General features: G+C 38.0%; 1 protein-coding gene across 1 annotated transcript in view; it reads right to left on the bottom strand.

Annotated features, from left to right (window-relative positions):
• Window positions 1–7,877: 7,877 nt before the first annotated feature.
• The window catches only part of LOC113057176 (leucine-rich melanocyte differentiation-associated protein-like), a 275,803-nt gene continuing 263,679 nt past the window's right edge, over window positions 7,878–20,001 (bottom strand). Inside the window, exon 6 of the mRNA XM_026224318.1 lies at window positions 7,878–9,158. The gene's annotated coding sequence lies outside the window, so the exon portion shown is untranslated. The remainder of the gene's footprint in view (window positions 9,159–20,001) is intronic.

Raw genomic sequence — 20,001 nt, 5'->3', positions numbered from 1 at the left:
CCTGCACTAGAGAGACAGAGAGAGAGAGAGAAGAGCGAAAGGAAAACAGTGACCTTGTTGCATTATTTGAAGCTGAATTAAATTGGCAGCAGCAGTTAATCTTTACCTGAGGCGATTAACAGAATTTAAGGGGAACAACAAAAGTATGGCACATTTGCCATTTTGGCTTTCTCTTACTGACATTTTGATTTCCTTCTCCATCCATTCATCTGGACGATGATGATTTATCATTAAGGGAACAGGAGAAAGGGGAGGATCCTCTACATCATAAATCGCAAGCATAAAATATGCTCTCGGTTTGCGCTTTTAATTTGTTTTAGCATGTCTCTCCGCGGCCCTGTGGTGAGATTTGTGTAAGCCTCATCCAATTGACTTATCCATTTTGTCAGCTGGGATTCATCCCCCTGTGCCCCGCTGGTGACTGCAACACTGAGCCGGTGAAGTCAACTGGTGACGGGCAAATGTGTGCAATCAGATAGCTGAAATCGCACAGCATTAAACGCTCCCGCTTGGGAGCTGCCTAATTGCTTAGTGTTAATAGAGCACACTTAAACTCACTAATCTTGATTTACTTTTTATCAGACAAGACGACTAAGATTGAGCATGCACACAAAAGTCAATGGTCTTCTGCATTATCGAAAAATAAGTCTCAAAGAACAATTACTTCACTTTGGGCGAGCATTTTTCATTCAGCCCAATTGGTCAATTATGCCAGTTTGTTTTTAAATATGGATAGTTGGCATTACGCATAACACAACAACTTCCTGAAAACAATTTCAACTAAAGTGATTTTAAACTGCTTTTTGGTCAGTATTGTTAAAAGTATATATTTTTTTACCTCATATTAAATTACTACCTTATTAAATTAAATAACTGAATAATACAAAGTAACGTAATCACACCACAGACCCATTTAAAATTAACTTCAGTAAAACACGATTATAGTATAAGCTCTTTAATTTTATTGGTAATATTTGTAATTTTACCATTTATAGCACTTCCCTTAAAATGTGTTAAATGTAATCAACTTAAATAGAGTAAGCTATGCATTGACATCTGATCATTTTTTGATAATATTACCTTGTTTAATTAGTTTAATGGATTAATGTGTCAAAAATGTATAAATATGACAATTAAAAATTTGAAGAATAGAAAAAAGAGAGAAAGAAAACCAATTTGTTGATATTTTCATATTTTGCATTCATTCAGTATGAGATGAAAATGGCATTAATTGGGATTTACATGCCAGTGGAACTAATAAAGCAACATGCTACAGGTCATGGCTAAAGAGTAGAGAGTTTTCACATGAAATTACTCTCAAAACAAATTAATGATGATGATATAAATAAAGGCAAGCCTTTATTTATACATGCCTGGTCTATCATTTGCTAATATTACACAATTTCTCTCAGCGTGAAGATTGGGATGAAAATCGTGACTAATTTAACATGACATTGAAAATCGCCTCTCCTCTCAACAAACATTTGTTGGCAATGGTCAATCAAGTTCTTTCTCCACATGCATTAGTCTGCCTGTCTACATGTGAAACAGCAGAGAGAAAACAAATCCACAGGGAGCTATGTAATTGTCTTGTAGAGCAAGCTTTCCTCAACACAAAACACAATCTGAAGAGAAAATGTGTAAGGCGTGTGTGCGTCCAATTCTCTCCCTAACAGTGCCATGTCATTAATAATACGGCATTGAAAAAAACACACACTTCAGCATGGAAAGAAATCCATTACCTTTACTTATCTCTGAAGCTTCACCCTGTCACGTGATATATATATATATATATATATATATATATATATATATATATATATATATATATATATATATAAAAAATTAACTGTCACTGCATGCATGACAAATGAGAGGACATATGTCACAAGTAGTTAAACAATATAGTAAAGAAAAAAAATAAAAGTTTGTATTGAAAAAATTCTATTTTTTTCTCAGAATGTTATCATGAAAAGAAAGAAAAAGAAAAAAGAAAGAACGAACTAGGATAGTTCTTTTTTTTTAAGGATATTATGAAAGGACATTTTGAGACAGACTTTTTTATTTTTTTATTTTAAATTATTTATTTTTATTTTTTGATCCATACAATAGAAGTCAATGGTTAATTCAAAAACTGAATTACACCGTAATGTTATACAGAAAGAAACTGCTAGTTCATGCTTCTTGAAGGAATCATTGTACAAATTGCTTGAGGTTATCTCTGCCCATTAAGCTATTTAAAAACTATATTTTATACATATTTATGTAATATAGTTGTTACATAAGGAAATATAAGTATTTATAAATATTAAACAAGAAAAAAAATGCACTCAACCTCAAAAAAAAAGAGAGAGAAAAAAACTTTTAATTTATATAAAATAACTTTTTTTTTTTTGGTGGATATTTTAATGAATCCATTAACATGTTCAATTACATTACATGAAAGAAAAAAATCTGGCGAATAGGGCAAATCTTACACGCTCACTGGTCTTGCGTTATCTTCCCTCCTAGACCTGCTATGAAAATATAAGAAAATGCCAATATTTCCACCACTGTCTTATGGACGCTTTGATTTTTAAGTCAAGCATATAAAATAACAGCTTAAGGCCTAAATATAGTGAAGCTTCAACAAAGTGTAAACCAAAAGGCCTGAAGAATGAAGACAAAAGGTCGAAGTACAATATAGATTTGGTCCATCATTTAAAAAAAAAAAAGAATAATTAAAACCTTTAGCTATTAACCAATGAAAGCAACTGAAACAGATCTCTGGTCAAACCTCACCATGGCAGTTATTTTACATACAGACTACAAACAGCTTCATTTAAGATGTGACTAGCTTTGCGAGATCATTTGCTTGTACCCGAGCAAGGCCTTTAGCTTTGAAGCATTGCAAATAATATCCGACGGCACATAGTACACAGTGCAGTTTCAGCTCACCTTCAAGCTGTAAAGCTGATTTACAGCCACATGTTATTATTTAGCATTATTCATCTTGCTGTCGGTTGCACATTGGAGGTTAATAGAAATGCCAGCATGTTCACTGATTTACTTAGTAAAATTTTCATCCCAAGGTTGGGCCTGAGTGATTGGACACTGACTGAGGAAGGAAGGGGTTCATGCATTATGTAGAGGTGGCTGATGTGACCTTGAGCCATCACGGCCCGGGCTATATATTACAGCTACGGCCATCCTTCCCACACCAAAGAGCCGTCCGATGTATTTAACAGGGTTTTACACAACATTACTGACGCTTTGCATGAGTTGAGCTCCTTTTATTTGGTCATCCATTTCGAGAGTGGTTTAACAACAATGGATGAGAAGCCATTTACAACAGTCCCACTGCCATTTGATTCACCCCAGACACAATTAATGATCGCAAAGCCACTGATACAGTGAGAAAGAGGAAGCCATAACCATTTATTATGTGTTCACTAGGACAGTAATAGTGTAGATGGACTTCCATCAATTCCAATGTTAATCAGGCATATATCTGTCATTTTACGTGACCAAATAGAGACAAATATTAAGCAGCCTGTCATCTGGAAACATGAGCGATCATGATAGCATGATAGATGTAAATATTTCAATAGCATTGCCTTAGGGCATGATGGCTTATGTAGTTTTTGCAGTAATTTATGTATTCTGGGAAACATTTGCTTTGACTTTCGAGGTCTGGTAGACCAGCATTTTCCCACAGAAGAAGGTAGTGTTGGATCAATACGCTGCATGTTAGTAAGGCTTTGGCAACCTTTAACATAACAAGCCAAATTGATTTATCTAATGCCCTCCCATATTTTGAAATTACATTAGCGTGTAATCTTGTCTAGGACCCGACCATGACATTTAAAGACCACCCCCCCCCACCACCACCACCACATCCACAAATACACTATCCTAATGGTGTGTTCATTATTTAATAAAAAAAAATAATGAGTATTTTTTCTACACTTGAAAGTACAGGTCATCCTCCTTTTCGATGTTTAAACAGAAATAATTATGTTGGAAATGATGGCCATGCTTGCCAATAGAGGAAATGATAAGGGAACACCATTCTCTTTTTAAGGCGCAGGGTCCATTCGAATATAATTGGTAGAGGAATTATTTATGACATTAATTGCCACATTATCGACTGCCTGTCAACTCGCGTGGCAGTTCGTCCATCTTTCTTACCGGCGCTCGCAAGCTCAGCCTAAAGCAGACTGACAAGCTAATTACACCATCTTCCCCTTCCATGACAAATGCTACTCATCTGAAACCGCGCCGGAAATAAAGCTCTTTCTCTCCCCGAATGCCCTTTTCCCTCTCCCGTCTGCCCGGGCTAATATCTCCTCGTGTCTGTGGTAAAGGATGGAGCCGTGAGCTTTCGGAGAGCGATCTGCTCCCCGTCTCACCTCTCACTCATTCAGTTAGCATACGCTATCAGTGCACAGCTGTCGATCACGCGTGGCACGCATTCTTATTTGCATTCGCAGACGTCAGTCATTCAGAGAGAGTAGCCTAATAACTGATGACTACAGTTGATTTCCCGCCGCTGCTTTGATGGGCATCCATGCTGACTGTTGGATATAGTGCAGTGCTGCTCTGATACAGCTCTGGGCTTTTTGTGGAACTGCATATACGGACCAGACTTTGCATGCTGCCCAATATTCTGTTGTTCCAATTTTGATAGCTGTTAAATGTCATATATTGTACATTGCTATGCGATTGGTGAAAGCAATGTTTTGATACCACCACGTTGTTTTGTGGGAATAAAATGGTTTTTATACAGCTCTACATTGCATTTTAATTGTCTCTAAGTGGATTAGTGCAGCGGTTCTCAATTCTAGTCCTCGCGACCCCCTGCTCTGCACATTTTGTATGTCTCTCTGTTAACACACAGATTTGCGCTGCGCAAAGTCTTCACAGACGGAAAAGTGTGACATCATTTATGTGCATGAGGACTGGAATTGAGAACCGCTGGTTTAGTGTATTCTCGAAGATACAAATTCTAACTATGTTATAACTATGTGACTACTTACATTTACATTTATGGATTTTAGCAGATGCTTTTATCCAAAGAAACTTGCAGTGCATTCAGGCTATATATATATATATATATTTTTTTTTTGCTATGTATAATAGCATTTAAATGCATTACACTTTTTGAAGATGTAACAATGAATAGATTTGGTAGTTTGATATAATACACTGCATTATACGGCATATTACAAGGCATAATTAATGGATTAAAGAGGTTTCCATAATTTTATATAAGACTTTGTGCTTCTGCAAAATAAATGAAAAATTACCACTTACGCATATCAATAATGCGGACCATTTCAAAAAATAAAAAAGCAAAAGCATAAACCATGACCATGGTTAACTGTATGTGTTTAATCAAGATTGAGTTTAATTATAAGATTGTTATTACCATGTTATAAATGTGTTATTACTTTGTATAGTATGTGAGCAAAAATGACCTCTTATGCATGTCAATAATGTAGATAGCTTTAAAACTTGAAACCATGATTGTTCCATTAGCATCCTGTCAAACTGAGATGATCATTTAGTTCCATCAATTTTCTCAGGCCCATATCCCAAGCGTTCTCCTAGTGAGGAGCATTTCCTGGAGAGTCCCAGGTCAGAGCCCACAGGTTGCTCTCCACTTCTCACACCTTAATTAGTCCCTGCCACACGTCTTTCCGAGTGCACACTGTCTCTCTCCTGAACACACGTGTGTGTGTGTGTGTGTGTCAGCATATGTCTTCCCGCTGTACTTCCGCCCGCCTTCTAATGCTGTTTATATTTGCGGAGCTGCTTGAGATGAGGCCCTGACGAGGATGGGAACTGACACTCACCAAACTCGGTATGTCCCCAAGCCAGCTCCAGCGGCTCGGGTGCTGTCAATTCTGGCTACATCAGCGGCAGTGGCTCAATGGCAGCGTCTCTGACACATGTCACAAAGTTTTAAATGTCTGTTCTTTTCATGGGGATGGTTGGGTGAGCCAGCCGGGGAAGAGATGACATTTTGTGTGGTGGGGGGGGGGGACTTGTTGTGGCTCCTTCTTGCTGCCTCCACCAGCTGTCAGTGCCACTTTTCTCAGAACATATCACAACACCGACAAATAAACCTTGTCATTTAGAAACGCCCGCACTAGTGACCATGCTCTCCAGCAGTACGACAGGAGCAACGCACAGGCATAGTCTCAAAGGGCCGAAGACACAAATGTACTGTACACACACAATAAACAACCCGCACACACATTTAGTACTATATTCCCTTCTCAGACACTGAAACACACACACTTGGACCGAAATGTGTATAAGGCACAGACACACACAACCTGTGACCTACAGTCAAACCCACACAGCCAGTGCACACCAAATCATTGCACTGGGCTATGTGTGACCTTTCCCTGTGTGCTTCACATCGCCGAGCGCCGCTCTGGGTACACATGCTTTCTTTCACATCCAAAACTACGTCTCGCATTTGCTGGGCTAATTCAGATGGCATACTTGGGAGGCCGTTTAACACTCGGCAATTAAGCAAGATGAGGTTAGGCAAAATTATGCCATTAATAATGTATGTTTACCAAAAAAAAGAAAAGAAAAACGCAAGGTTCAGACGTGTAAACATTATACTAATAGTAAAACTAATAAAAACAATTGCAGTAATTTTATTTATTTATTTATTGCTTAAGACAGTGGATAGCACATGGTTATTTAATCAAAATAATGTTTCATGATTTTGGGATTACATTTTAATAAGAATTGTATTTTAAACAATTAGTACATACAAGTGATATACTACCCATTGTATTGTTTGATTACATATGTGTAGATGACAAATTGAAGTTCAATAAAATAATCAAGCAAATGTGCAGATACTTTGAAGTCTGTATCAATATGAAGTCATAAACAATATTTATAATAATAATTAGAGAGAGAGATTTGGCTTAAATGAACTTGCCCAATAACTTATATATATATAATTTCTTGGGCAAGTTTAAGACAAATCTACACAGATTCAATGCAAATACTAGTTTCCTTTGCATTGAAGCAATAACGAAAGCCCTATTCGGACGGGACTAGTTTTACAGGGGGTCGTTAGAGAAATCTGTGTTTCACAGACGTACTTGGTGATTTGGTGACCCGTCCGAATCTGCCACATCTGTGTTTTTCTCACACAACCTCTGTGATAGTTCCAGAGCAAATTACCTACTGTTTTTCAGCAAACTCAGTGATCCTCGGAGAAAACTAATGCGAATGTCTGTGATTTCCGGTGATGTATTAATTCACAACGCGTTTCCTTGTGGGTTTTGGCCAACGTGAATAACCGTAGATGCTCTTACCGCGCACATGTTTGATATATTTGCTTACCGGCAAATAAATAATAATAAAAAAATAATAAAAATAATAAAATCAAGAGCAAGACCACGTAAACCGTTTATATCGGCTATTGTAAAAGATTACTCGCGTTCATTTATGCACTCAGTTACATAATATTTAAATTACATATGTACCTTATATGTACCTTACATATGTATGGAAATTAAACATACGGTAGGTTTAGCCTACTACACACACACACACACACACACACACACACAAAGGAAAACAAGTTAGACTAAAGAAACCACACATTAACAAGGTTTTGCGGTGGATCTTTGGCTAGTATTACGCAGACTTCGATGCATAAGCTCAACTTTAAATGTGGAATGTAATATGGAAAAAACAACAACACAGGAGGCAAAATAAATTGGATGCACTTAAAACATTCATCACCCTCACTGTACCTAATGGAGTTGATTTTTCAAATATTTGCCCAACTTTTTGGCCACTGCTTGTAAACTCACAACAGTTTTGTTGTGCTTGTTTCCAAAGCACAACAAAGGCCATTATGGATTTTTTTTTAATTGATTTTTCAAAACATACAGAGAAAATAAATCATTAAAATAACGTGAATACAGTAGGTCCAAAAACCGCATGAGGAAACAATCAAAAAGACTGGAGGAAGTTGTTGACTCCCCTCTCACACATGCATACTGTACATCCACCTCCTCCAATTTCACTGCCAGAGCTGCTGTCTTTCTTTGCTCTCTCCCTCCAGAGAAAGAATGAAATAAAGCAAAGCTCATTACCTCTTTCTTTCACAGCTCCTCCAGGCTCCGGCATTGCAACAGCTGCCCCCGCAACACACAAACTTCGCGCACGACATGCACATGCACCTCACAAACACGCAAAACATACACATGCCACAGAGTCAAGAGCCTGTGAGGGCCTCGCAGCTGCATTTCTGAAAACACTCATGCTGAAAATATTCAATACAGCTTTGGATCATTAAAACACAATAACACAGATTAAATCTTAAATTAAAAGCATAAATTAAAGGTGTGTTTAAAAATGGCTAATAATTTTAAAATGACAGTTCTCTGCATATTTAAAAAAATAAATAAAAACACTTCATGCCAATTGATGGTGAGCACTTGCCTGACACATCTTTTATATTTAAAGCTTAAAGGCTAATAAATTGAAACAAACTAAATTAAATCTGTTTACATTTATTAGCCTTTTTTTCAAAGATTGAAACTGACATTCTGCCTACAGTAATGTCCAGAAAATTACATGGTGACAAAACCATGCAATAAAGTTTAATTTTAATGATGGTTATAGTGTAAAACTCCAACAAAAGCGGCACTTTCCCCTGATCTTTCTCTTTAACTTTAGCTTTGACTTTGAGGGACGCTCATCCTGGGCTTCCGTGTGGGCAGCCCAAAGCCTCAGGTGGGACCTTTGACCTGGGGAGAGCAGCAGTTGGACCAGGCAATCCATCATGGAGCCGCGGCTGTCAAGACGAGTGTGTTTCTGTCACCGTGGCATAGCGGGGCTGCTTAAAGGCAATCATGTCAATCTGGATGGCACTGCTCAGACGGAGCGAGAGCGATGGGAGGTGGCAGGGAAGGCACACTCAGCAGACGGCACTAGAGGGCTGTGTTCGGCTGCTTCAAATGTGTGTGGCAACATGTATATTTATAATAATATGCGCAAGATATCTTTGTAAAGCCCCCTCGTGTGTGTATCCACTGACCCGTCTGTCAGTCAGAGCTGGTCATTGCGGATGAATCGATTGCCCTCTGAGTGCTTGCCGTAGTAGACATAACGGCACTTGGTGAAAACGCCTGAAAGTGAGAGAGAAGAGCATGTCAAAATGACATTTAACTACAACGTCAAAGTCAAAGCCACTTCATGTGAATTCAGCGCTGAAACAATGTGATGCTGCAACCCTCAAGATGAAATGCTGGAATTTTAATAGCACAAATATGTTTATAGCACTTTAAATATAAGTTTTATATTATGATGCTATTTAAATACATTATATAAACGTTTGAAAAAATATTCAGCTTCACAACTTGCACACAATAGGACTTCGCCGCGATTCATGCTTCATTTTGTTCATTTTATCATCATCAATACACTTCTAAAAAATTTGTTTAGTTGTTCATAAATTTCAAATTGACAAAAGCAACACTACTGTACTGGACATAATTGCTTTTTGATATACTGCAGTACCTTGAGATACCAAACACTTTTACACAACGGATGGATGGAACAAAAAACGACTGAGATGGATAGATAGATAGATAGATAGATAGATAGATAGATAGATAGATAGATAGATAGATAGATAGACAGACAAAATGTCACAATTCTGTGTTACTGTTTATCCATCAGAAAGTGGTTTGTCAGTAAAGTACACACACTGCTGCAAAAAAAACCCCCAAAAAACAATGTCTCCAGATTCTGTCATTTCTCACTCAAATTTCTGGCATGAAAGGTGTGTCGGGGGAGACAGTGTATCCGTCTAAAGTCTGAGAACACCAGAGAGACAACATTTAGCCTGAGGGCATTGTCTAGACAATAACAAGCCAAGAGATGCTTTCTTCAGAAACAGAGAGAGAGAGAGAGAGAGAGAGAAATGAAAAGACAGTGAGGTGAAGATCAACAGTGAGCTCATTGTACTGATTCACTCATCAACAGTGTTTGGTAAGGTGAGCATTAGCTTCATTCACTGTCCAGACACTGACGGTGAGAGAGACACTGTGACAGTGTGTACGATGAGCTCACAAGAACACTGCTGTTGAACCTCTTCACTCATTCATTAAAACAAATCAAGCATCATTATGAGCATCAATGACAGAAGACAGCAACAAAGAAGGCATTTGCTTATGTCTGCTTACAGTAAATCAATACAGGCCTCATCAAGTTCCGTACTGCTACAGCGATGCTATCACAAGAAAAATACTATACTAATACTAACACATTCATATATAACACGATAATCAATCCTTACTATTTCCTTGCATTGCTAGGGTGCTCTGGGTGGTTCCTAAGATGTTGTTAGATGGTTGCTAGGATGCTGCTAGACAGTTGCTAAGGTATTCTATTGGCACTTTTACACTGCATGGTACAGCTCTGAAATGTGATGTATTTACACTGCAGATCACTGATTGGTCAGAGAAAATCATCACTACCAGCGTCACTAGATTTGTGACGCCAAACCTGCTAGCAGCAACAGCCACCGCATTAGCGACTCGTGTATTCTTTAGCAGTGTTTATCTTTGCAGGCATCAACCTCCTTTGAACCAAACTTTATCTAGCAGTGAAAAAAAACATCTACTTTACAATAATATCACGGCAGTAGAAGCAGTGCTATTAGTCCAATAATCCCACACACTTGAAGCGTTACTACTGTAACTGCACTGGAAAAGAGAGCGAGCCGAACCGTGCCGAGTGGTATCGAGTGGCACCATGCTGTGGAAAAGCGCTATGCTTTCTGGTATGAAACAAAGTCTTAGGTTTCTAATGTGGTCATATATTTTTTTTTTTTTAAATTCATACATTAAATACCATTTTGTGACTCTTTAATGTGTCGTGACAGATCGCTGTAGCGCCTCAGTTCTAGCAACACATAAACCGATCACTTTACATATTTACTTTAAACACAAAATAAACATGAATGAAAATCAGAAGTTGTTTTATCTCAACCTTCGAAGGACATCAAGTTTAAGTCCACTGATGTTAATCTACTCTCCTGTCTGAATTGTTTGTCGAACAAAGTGACAAATTCCACCGTTATGATTGGTCAGATTGCCTGTCAATCAAACTCTTGAAAAAAAAGGGCCAATTGATAGTAATTTCTGCATCTGCAAGAGTGTGGTTGCTAGGGTGCTGCAAAGAAATTGCTGAAGATGTCTGGGTGGTCACTAAGATGTTCCTAGACAGTTGTAAGGATGTTAGTGGTATTGCTTTGGAGCTCAACCCAAAATAATCATCATCAAGCAGTGACTAATGTAACATTAGTGACAATTATTGAGGCTTTCTCCTCACGAGCATCGAGACTGATCAAAACTCATTGAGAGAGCGAGTGTCTGTTCACTTCTCTCATACATCAACAATACATGACCTGGCAAAACATATGCCAGTGATAGGAAGAAGAACGCAGAGTTTGTATTGTTCACATCTACCTTCCCACTTTGCTGAAAATTGACTGTGAGGCCTACAGGTGATGTGCGGAGACAGCCCATTCTGAGTGTGTTAAAGACAGGATCGTTCTGACACGCCAGCGACAGAGAGAGAGAGAGAGAGAGAGGTGCTTGATGGATGTGGCAGACTGCAGCTAGGTGTCAGCGCTTTAGTAAATGAGGCAAGGACAAGTGGCATTAATGCTGTCAATGATCTTCTGACAGGAAAACAGATATGGAGCTCGCCGCTGTTTTTAAATAGACATCAAGTGCATTAATGACAAAAAAGGGCAGGCTTCAAACAAAGCGGCTGAGTGATGGGCGAGCTGCGGCAGCGCTCCGAGCGCGCCACTAACATAATCCGAAAAGACACTGTCAGATCTACGGAGAGACACGCACGCACTGACAGTGAACAGAGATGAGGACAGAGATACTGGTGCCATATTAGTGCCAAGCATATTCCAACACCAGTCTGGATGCTAACCCAATCTGACACTTTCCTTCAAAGTAGCCGCTCCTCCCCTTCCCCCACCGCCAGCGATCCTCAACCAGCCTTCGCCAACGTGTCACTCCAGTCCCGCACTCTCCGTGCGCGGCGAGTAACGACGGCCCGATCGAGTCAGCCTGCAGACAAACTCAGTCAATCTAAATTTGGACTTTTGTAGCCGAGCGACGCTCATTTTCCCTGCCATCCTCACAAGTTGAGGTGATCCAAACTGTGAAGTGTGAGGAGATGTCTGTTCACATTAGATCAGACCCCTTGCTCTGTGGACGGGTGTGGGGGTGCAGCGGACAGCTCTGCCAGCGTAAGTACTGGTTCTGAGGGGTGACAGGGTTTTTGCACTCCAGCTGCTGCAGTTGCCCTGAGGATGGAGGTACCACCGCTGGATCCCTGTATGCTCATTCTGACTATCAGAGCGCTGGTTTGACAGGAGATTCTCGTGCACTTCACCTCACCAGGGTACATAAGACGAGCACCCTACTGCAGCACTATCATCCTAAACACAGCAGCACCCCTTCAGTGAGATTGAGATCACAGAGTACTAGCTAATGAACTCATGGGTCAATGATGTCTAAATCTATAACAAGTTCTAAAAAACTTTTTTTTTTATCTAAAGAATCCAGAAGATTGATCCAGAAGATATTTTTGGTGAGACTTAAAGGCATAGTTCACCCATAAAATAAAATGTTGTCATCATTTATTCACCCTCAAGTTGTCCCAAACCTGTATTCTTCTGTATTTCACCTGTTCAACTGAAGAATGTTGGTAACCAAACATTACGGGAAAAAAATCAAATAAAATACTATGGAAGTCAATGGCCACCAGCAGCTGTTTAATGATCCACATTCTTCAAAATATCTTCTTTTGTGTTCAGCAGAAGAGATAAATCCATACAGGTCTTAATGACATGAGGGTGAGCAAATGACAAAAAATAAATACATTATCCCTTTAAAGTTTTTTGGGAAAAAAAGGTAGTCCGGCATAACATAGTTTCTTGAAAAAAGTTAAAATAAATGTTTTTAAAATGTTATTATTTTTTAAAAGCATTATAGCCCGATAAAATAAAAAATTGAATTATTATTATTAAAAAAAATTTAAATAAATAAATAATTACATATAATTATTATATACTTATTATTATTTATTAATTTATACATAATTATTATTATTTATTAATCTATCTATTTTTTTTTACAAATAATTTTAGCAATATAAATAACAATATAATAATACTAAAAGATAAAAATACAAAAACGGTTGTAGTTCTTTAAAAAAAAAATCATATATAGGACCCAAATATATATATATATATATATATATATATATATATATATATATATATATATATATATATATATAAACTGAAATTCGAAATACATTTTTGTAAGTTTATTCAAGGTGGAATGCATATAAAGTTATTAAAACAGTTACTGTACAAACCAATTTATATACATGGGTGATCTATAAATCTCATGATTTCTGTGAGCCTCATATGAGTGCCTGGAGCAGTGTCTGATGGGTTAAATCTAGTGATAGAGAACAGCACATGATGAGTAAAGTGTGGCTCAGTTCAGTGTCTGGTGACGACTGAAGCTGTGATATTGACCTGAAGCAGCATGAATGCTTCCTCACATGTTCAAGCGCTTAAAGCAGCGCTCTGCAAATGGCTCAGGTCTGGGAGATGTCCATCCTTTCCCCCTGCACACTGTATTCTTTAAACAAACCTCTGTAGGGAGCAGACAGAGGAAAACACACATGGGCATGTTTAGCGTACACTGGCAGCCGGGGTGACGCGTGATATAGTGCAGCCCACTGCAAATATTGCACACGGCAGCCAACTTCCACAGCTGGACACGCTGCTTATTACATGAGAAAAAAGAGGAGCCAGAGACTAAGGTAAAATGCAGAAGCAGCTATTTTTTACATAACCTGTTAGTGGAAAGCAGAGTCTATCTTGAACCCATGGGGATGGCTGATGAGCTGATAGTTTATGCGAAAAAACGGGGGGAAAAACACTGTGTCAGGGCCTGGCCTTCTCTTTATTCCAGACACTCACACACAGCTATTACAGTGACGGATTAAAAGTTTTCGGGGAGCTAATGTTTCCATGCTGCATATTCTGGCAGGGGAAAGGTTGAAAGCATTGTTCCTGTCCTGTCATACCTGGATGTTTGGAGAGGAGAGGAGGTTGTCTCCGTGCGAGATGGAGGTGGAGACAGGACCGCTGCACTCACAGCTTATTACAAACAACATGAGCCCTCCACAGCCTCTCCATGACCTGCTATCACAGTGCCTGACGTCCTGGAAATCTGCTGTCTTTGCTTTTCTTCCTCTGGCAAAACTCCAGTGAAATCATAATAGCCAACATTTATCACACTGCCATTTAAAAAGTGTCAGGAGGAGCAAATGCAGAAGACTCGCACAGAGTACAAGCTTGTTTTACTGCTAGCACTACTAGTTCTAATACTAGTTACAGTGTTTCCTGCACCTCTACAGTGTCAGGAAAAATGCATCATATTTAGTAGAATGTTATGATAAAGGCCCTGCAAAACAATGCAAAGATGATAAATAGACACGTCTATCATATACCTTAGTGTATCTAAATGTAAGACACTTTCAGATGTTGACCGATCAAATTAATACTGCATGTTCATACAAAACAAACCCATACAATTTGAAAATAAATCCTGTTTCTCAAGGCACTATTTTGGATTTTTATAATTTAATTTAGCTGATACTATAATAATGCAATACAAATATATTAAATAAATGTAATAATCATTTTGTGTAGTAAAATGCATATATCGTGTCACCAAAATACCACCAGAAGAGAAGAAAAGAAAATGCATAATGCCGGATTTTTAACTAGAGCGAAAAACTTCGGGACTCTTATTTTGAAATGTCTATGCTTTACTACTTTCAGCTGCTCATTCAAAAAGATTTGTGAAATATTATGCACTTTTACATTCATCTACAACATATTACAATATAAACAGAAAATAAACATTATTCAAAATTCATCAACAGTAGATCAAAATAGGTAATTTGCCATTATGTAGCATTTTTGAATAGCATTTAATGTGCAGCACTCAAATGTATTTAATAAAATCATAGCCTTCTGAACTTAATTACTTTGTTTCGCATTTCACCGTTCAGCGCACAAACTTAAGACCTCTTTAAATAACATGAAATACTTTATATGGCTATACAATTTGATCAAATTGAATTTAAGACATAAAAAACCCTGATAAAGCAAACAGGAAAAAAGAAGAAAAAAAAAATTGTGCAAAAATCTCACAGTCAGGAATTTTAATAAATCAATCAAACAGAGAAGTTGTGATATTAAAATGGAGATAAACTGGATGCATGGCTTTAGGCCAAAAATACAATACATTTCTTTATCTGTAAAACTTCTTAATGAAGAAAAAATACACCTAAATGATTTAGAAACTACACAGAGAACTGAAAAATAAAGAAATAAAAATCCTTGAATCTGTTGAGCCCCTCTAAACAAGAAAAACTAATTCATCAACTGGCCGCTCTGATCTGCATACAATCAGCTTCTCTCTTTTCGAGGGCCATCAATATGTCAAGGAAAGACGTATCCGAAGGATATAGCTCTTAACATCAAGGTTATCTATTCTCTGCTCCCTCTTTCTCAGTCTGTTTTCCTGTGCCCTCCCTGTATCCCATGCTCTCATCAGCCCTGCAATCAATCAGGGTGATAATGTTGTGGGGGAAAAAATCAATTAACAATGCAATTAAAGTTTCCTTATTATCTCACAAGCCTGCAATAATACCTGAAGGGAAGACGGACCGACATTGGTGAGAGCGCACGAGGGTGAGTTATGGCTGTGAGCAGCTGCAGCCGTGAGCTTGTGCTATTATATGAGTCTCAATATATCTGCCTGAGACCCTTTATCAGTCTGCAGCAACATCCTGTGATGGAGTCCTCATTATCAGGCCTAAAACAACTGCTTCTGACCTACAGCTGTTGGGCTAATGTGAAATCAGGTTATGTTTTTCAGGTAATACATTACTTGTCACATTTACACTCTAATGCATCCAAGTGCTTCTGTGGAATTCAGCTGTACTCACTATCTGTACTGGATAAAATAACAGGATACGTGCTTCAGCGCTAGATTTGTGCTGTCCTGGAAATCACTGGTGCGTCCACCATAAACTTCACTGAATGTCTTGTTTTTTCTGGTCGGGCATGAGAAAAGAAAGCGGACTACTGAGAACATCATTCATCAGAACATTCAGAGATTCCTGTGCAAATACACTTGCTGAAATAAAAGTTCAAGAGGAAATTTTGTACAGAATGCAAACTAATCGCTGCATCCCAAATCACATTACACTTACTTGCTATGTATGCAAAGCATGTCCGAATTCATATTCAAACAATACGCAATGACAGTAAGTGAAAAATACCCAGATAACCTGAACTGAAGGGCACATTTGATGAACACTTGTTTTTTTTTTTTTTTTTTAATCGCATGAGGCCACAGGAAAGGATTTATGAATGGCAGTGAAGCGACGCAGGTAGGTCATGTGACAGTAACAACATGGCGGATGCAGTATGTCTGATTAAAACAGAACTAAACAAAACTTTGATGACTTTGCCTCCTCATTTCTGAGCACCACGGTATAGAACATACTTTTTCAACAGTAGCAAACAATTCAAATGACTTAAAAGTATTGCTCTTCAACAATGCACATCTACACCAAAATAGAAAGGCCTTAGGACTCCTCTTGACATGGAAATGGCATCTGAATTACCATCTTTTAAACACATGTGTGGAAAAAGTTCTAATGCTGATGATAATTCATGGCATTAAATGTCACGGTTCACTGATTTTGTCCACCGATCTTTAGAGTTGTTATTGGAGACAACTGCTATAAAGTCAAAGCTGTATTTTATATGATTTTTACAGCAACGCCTGTTAACCAAAATAAGAAACTACTGCTGGCCTGCCAGAAGACAGTTTTAATGACATCCTGAAGGCAACGCTCTGCATGTTACTGCATTCACTTAGAGGTCAAATACACAGATAATAAATAAGTGCAACCAGCGGAGATGAATATCCACACGCACTGTCAAAGAGCAGCTGCGTTCCCCTGCCTGCAATCTGAGCGAGAGAGACTCAACTTCCAGAGAAAAGAAAGAAAGAAGAGAGAATGTTGGAGGATATTAAATTAGCATCCAGGATAATGTCACTTATTCAATCAAAAGGGAGGCTGAAGTTGTGATGGTGTACTGGGCCGCAGTTCAAATGGAGCCATATGCAGCTAAAGTGAACTGGCTTTAAGCCCAAAGCCTGCGATGAACCACAAACTACTGACCGCTCCTGACACACACACAGAGAGGTGAGGCATTGGAAAAATGAGGCTGGTTTGCATCAACGCAGACATGAGAAAAGCTGGAGACATCGAGACGTCCCACTGAAGCATGGTTCAAGAATCAGAGGCATCGAAAGTTAAGAAAAGGGCTTGTTGTCTTGATGAAAAATTCACGTGTTTGCAAAATGCGACTTAGCATGAACAGTTTAGCATCTGCACTTTCCTCTGGACAAGAACTCAAGCAACCTTGCTTTGCATCTGTTAAATGTGGGAGTTTCTAAGCAGCAGGGTAAAAGAAGTCTTGAATGTCTTTGAGGATGTCAATCATCTTCTGGGAGCAGCCGAGGGAGGCTAAATTCATAACTTAGAGTTAAACTGACATTTGTTCTCATGCAATAAAAAATATTTAGTCCATTAAACATAAATACCTGTCATTATGATGCATGCACTGGATGCAAGCCTCCCCATTCCCCACTGATGTTTATTACAGCCAAACAACTGCAGCGCCTGCATGTTTTCAACTTTAGCGTATTGATTAAACTTTTAAATGGTTGCCATATAACCCAGGGACATCAGGAAGATTAATTTGCGTCAATGTTCATCTGTAATTCATTAGCCATTTATACCCCACATCCACATGGGCTATCAAGAAAATGCGGGACATTTTTCACTCGAGCTCAGGCTTTGGAATGGGAGCTGAAAACTGCACTGCATACAAATAAGACCGGTGGCTTTGGGAAAGAGAAAGCAGCTAAAAATGCTACCAAGGCCAAAAGCACATAATTGAACCAGTATTCCTAATGAAACTAATGCTTCCTCCATGACAGTGGCTTATAAGAACACTACTAGTATATTCATTTTTAGTACAGGAATATCGCTATAATCTTCCATATAGTTTGTGAGAAAACAGATTAACTTTCCTATGCTTTATCAGCATACTGTATATTGTACACATCTGATAAGAATGCTTTTTTTTGCTTAAAAAAATCTCATGAAATGGTGAGCAAGCATGGTTTGATTTGTGTATATTACATATTGACAGCATTATGTGCAGTGATGACTATAATAACTAGTGTTGAGGAGAAACTAACTAAAAGTAGAAATGCAGATTACTAGTACTTTCAGTAGTTTAACCGTTTGTAAATAGTGCAGCTTTTCCAAGTAATGAGCTGCTGTACTTTTTCCAACAAACAAACAAATGCTGTTTTTAATGTCATATCGTTTGTTCACACAGTTTTACTGCCGAGTGAGCTGGGGTGATAAACAAACACTCTCCGAAATTGTCCTTTCTTGATTTATCATTGGAAAGTCTTTATTAATCAATTAATTCCAGGGAATCAGTTTAACCAAATTCATATAATAATTTGGGTTCATATGGGGTATTCTAGGTCTTTTTTTATAGTCCAAATAGTAGCCCAAAGCTGTTTAGTAATTGAACATAATTATAGCTTTAACAAGCTAGTTTCAACGTAGCTTCCCAGCAGTGATAATAATATATTTCAAGTGCATTTCCACTCAGTGATAAGAACATCTGTTGTAAACCATAAAACTCTGCATACATGCGTAACTTTCTCTGCTCTGACAATATCAGGTAATGTGTTTTAAGAAGCTATGATACAAAGACAGACTATATAAACATCCTCAAAGGCTGGATTCTCGCATACATAATGGGCCCGAGCATAAGGATGGTCTTCCTGTCTGTGTTTCCACTGTATCGTTTTGTGTTGAGGCTGATACATCTGAGGAGGGTTTGCATTGAGTTTCTTTGTCCCTGCTGTCTTTAGCAAGTCAATGACTTCCAACAATCTGTCAGAGGGTCTTGCTCTAATGATGAAGTGAAGTGAAATTTCAGCAGCATATGAACTTATATGTAGAAAAATGTGAGGTTTTCCATTTAGCAAAAAGTCTAGAAGCTATATAAAAGGACACACACACACATACATATTATATATATATATATATATATATATATATATATATATATATATATATATATATATATATATATATATATATATATATACATACATACATATACATATACATATACATATATATATGCCCCTAAAAGAGGTTTAATTTTCTATCTGCAAAATATTATTTATTTACTGCTTTGGTTTTGCAGTGAATATGTCCAGGGTATTTTCCTGATAGTTTCACTTGTGTGTTTTCCTTTAAAACCAGATTCAGACTTTTGTGAATTCCCTGAAATACAGCCCTTTAAGTCAGTCCAACCTAAAGCAACAAAGGAAAACATGATAGTCAGGCATGGATGAGGTCTGGCAATGAGAAAAGGTTGAGAGATTTGCTCTAGCTAGAGGGCCTGTCAGGAGAAAGCAGCTAGTTCATGCCTCAGAAGCTGTGATCAATACCAGCTTGATTTGCCACATGATTTTTTTCCAACCAAGCAAAACATAATCTTGAATTTATTTTTTTTTTGAATCGCCCATAGTATTTTGCGCTTGATGTCTTTTATACAACCACAGCTGTTGACTGTACCCTATTTCACCCTGAAAAATAACCATCAGCCATTATACAGTTTTAATAGCTGTCCATTCAATGACGTTAACCTCCACAGTTTCACTTTTAAGAGGACACAGCACCGCAAAAGGGCCTCATGAGATTACTGCAATCAAACATTATGAATTGAAAGCG

This window comes from Carassius auratus, chromosome 38 (genome assembly GCF_003368295.1).
Source record: "Carassius auratus strain Wakin chromosome 38, ASM336829v1, whole genome shotgun sequence".
Taxonomy (NCBI): domain Eukaryota; kingdom Metazoa; phylum Chordata; class Actinopteri; order Cypriniformes; family Cyprinidae; genus Carassius; species Carassius auratus.
Note: the sequence above shows the minus strand (reverse complement) of the source record. Positions and strands in the feature narration are given on the sequence as shown.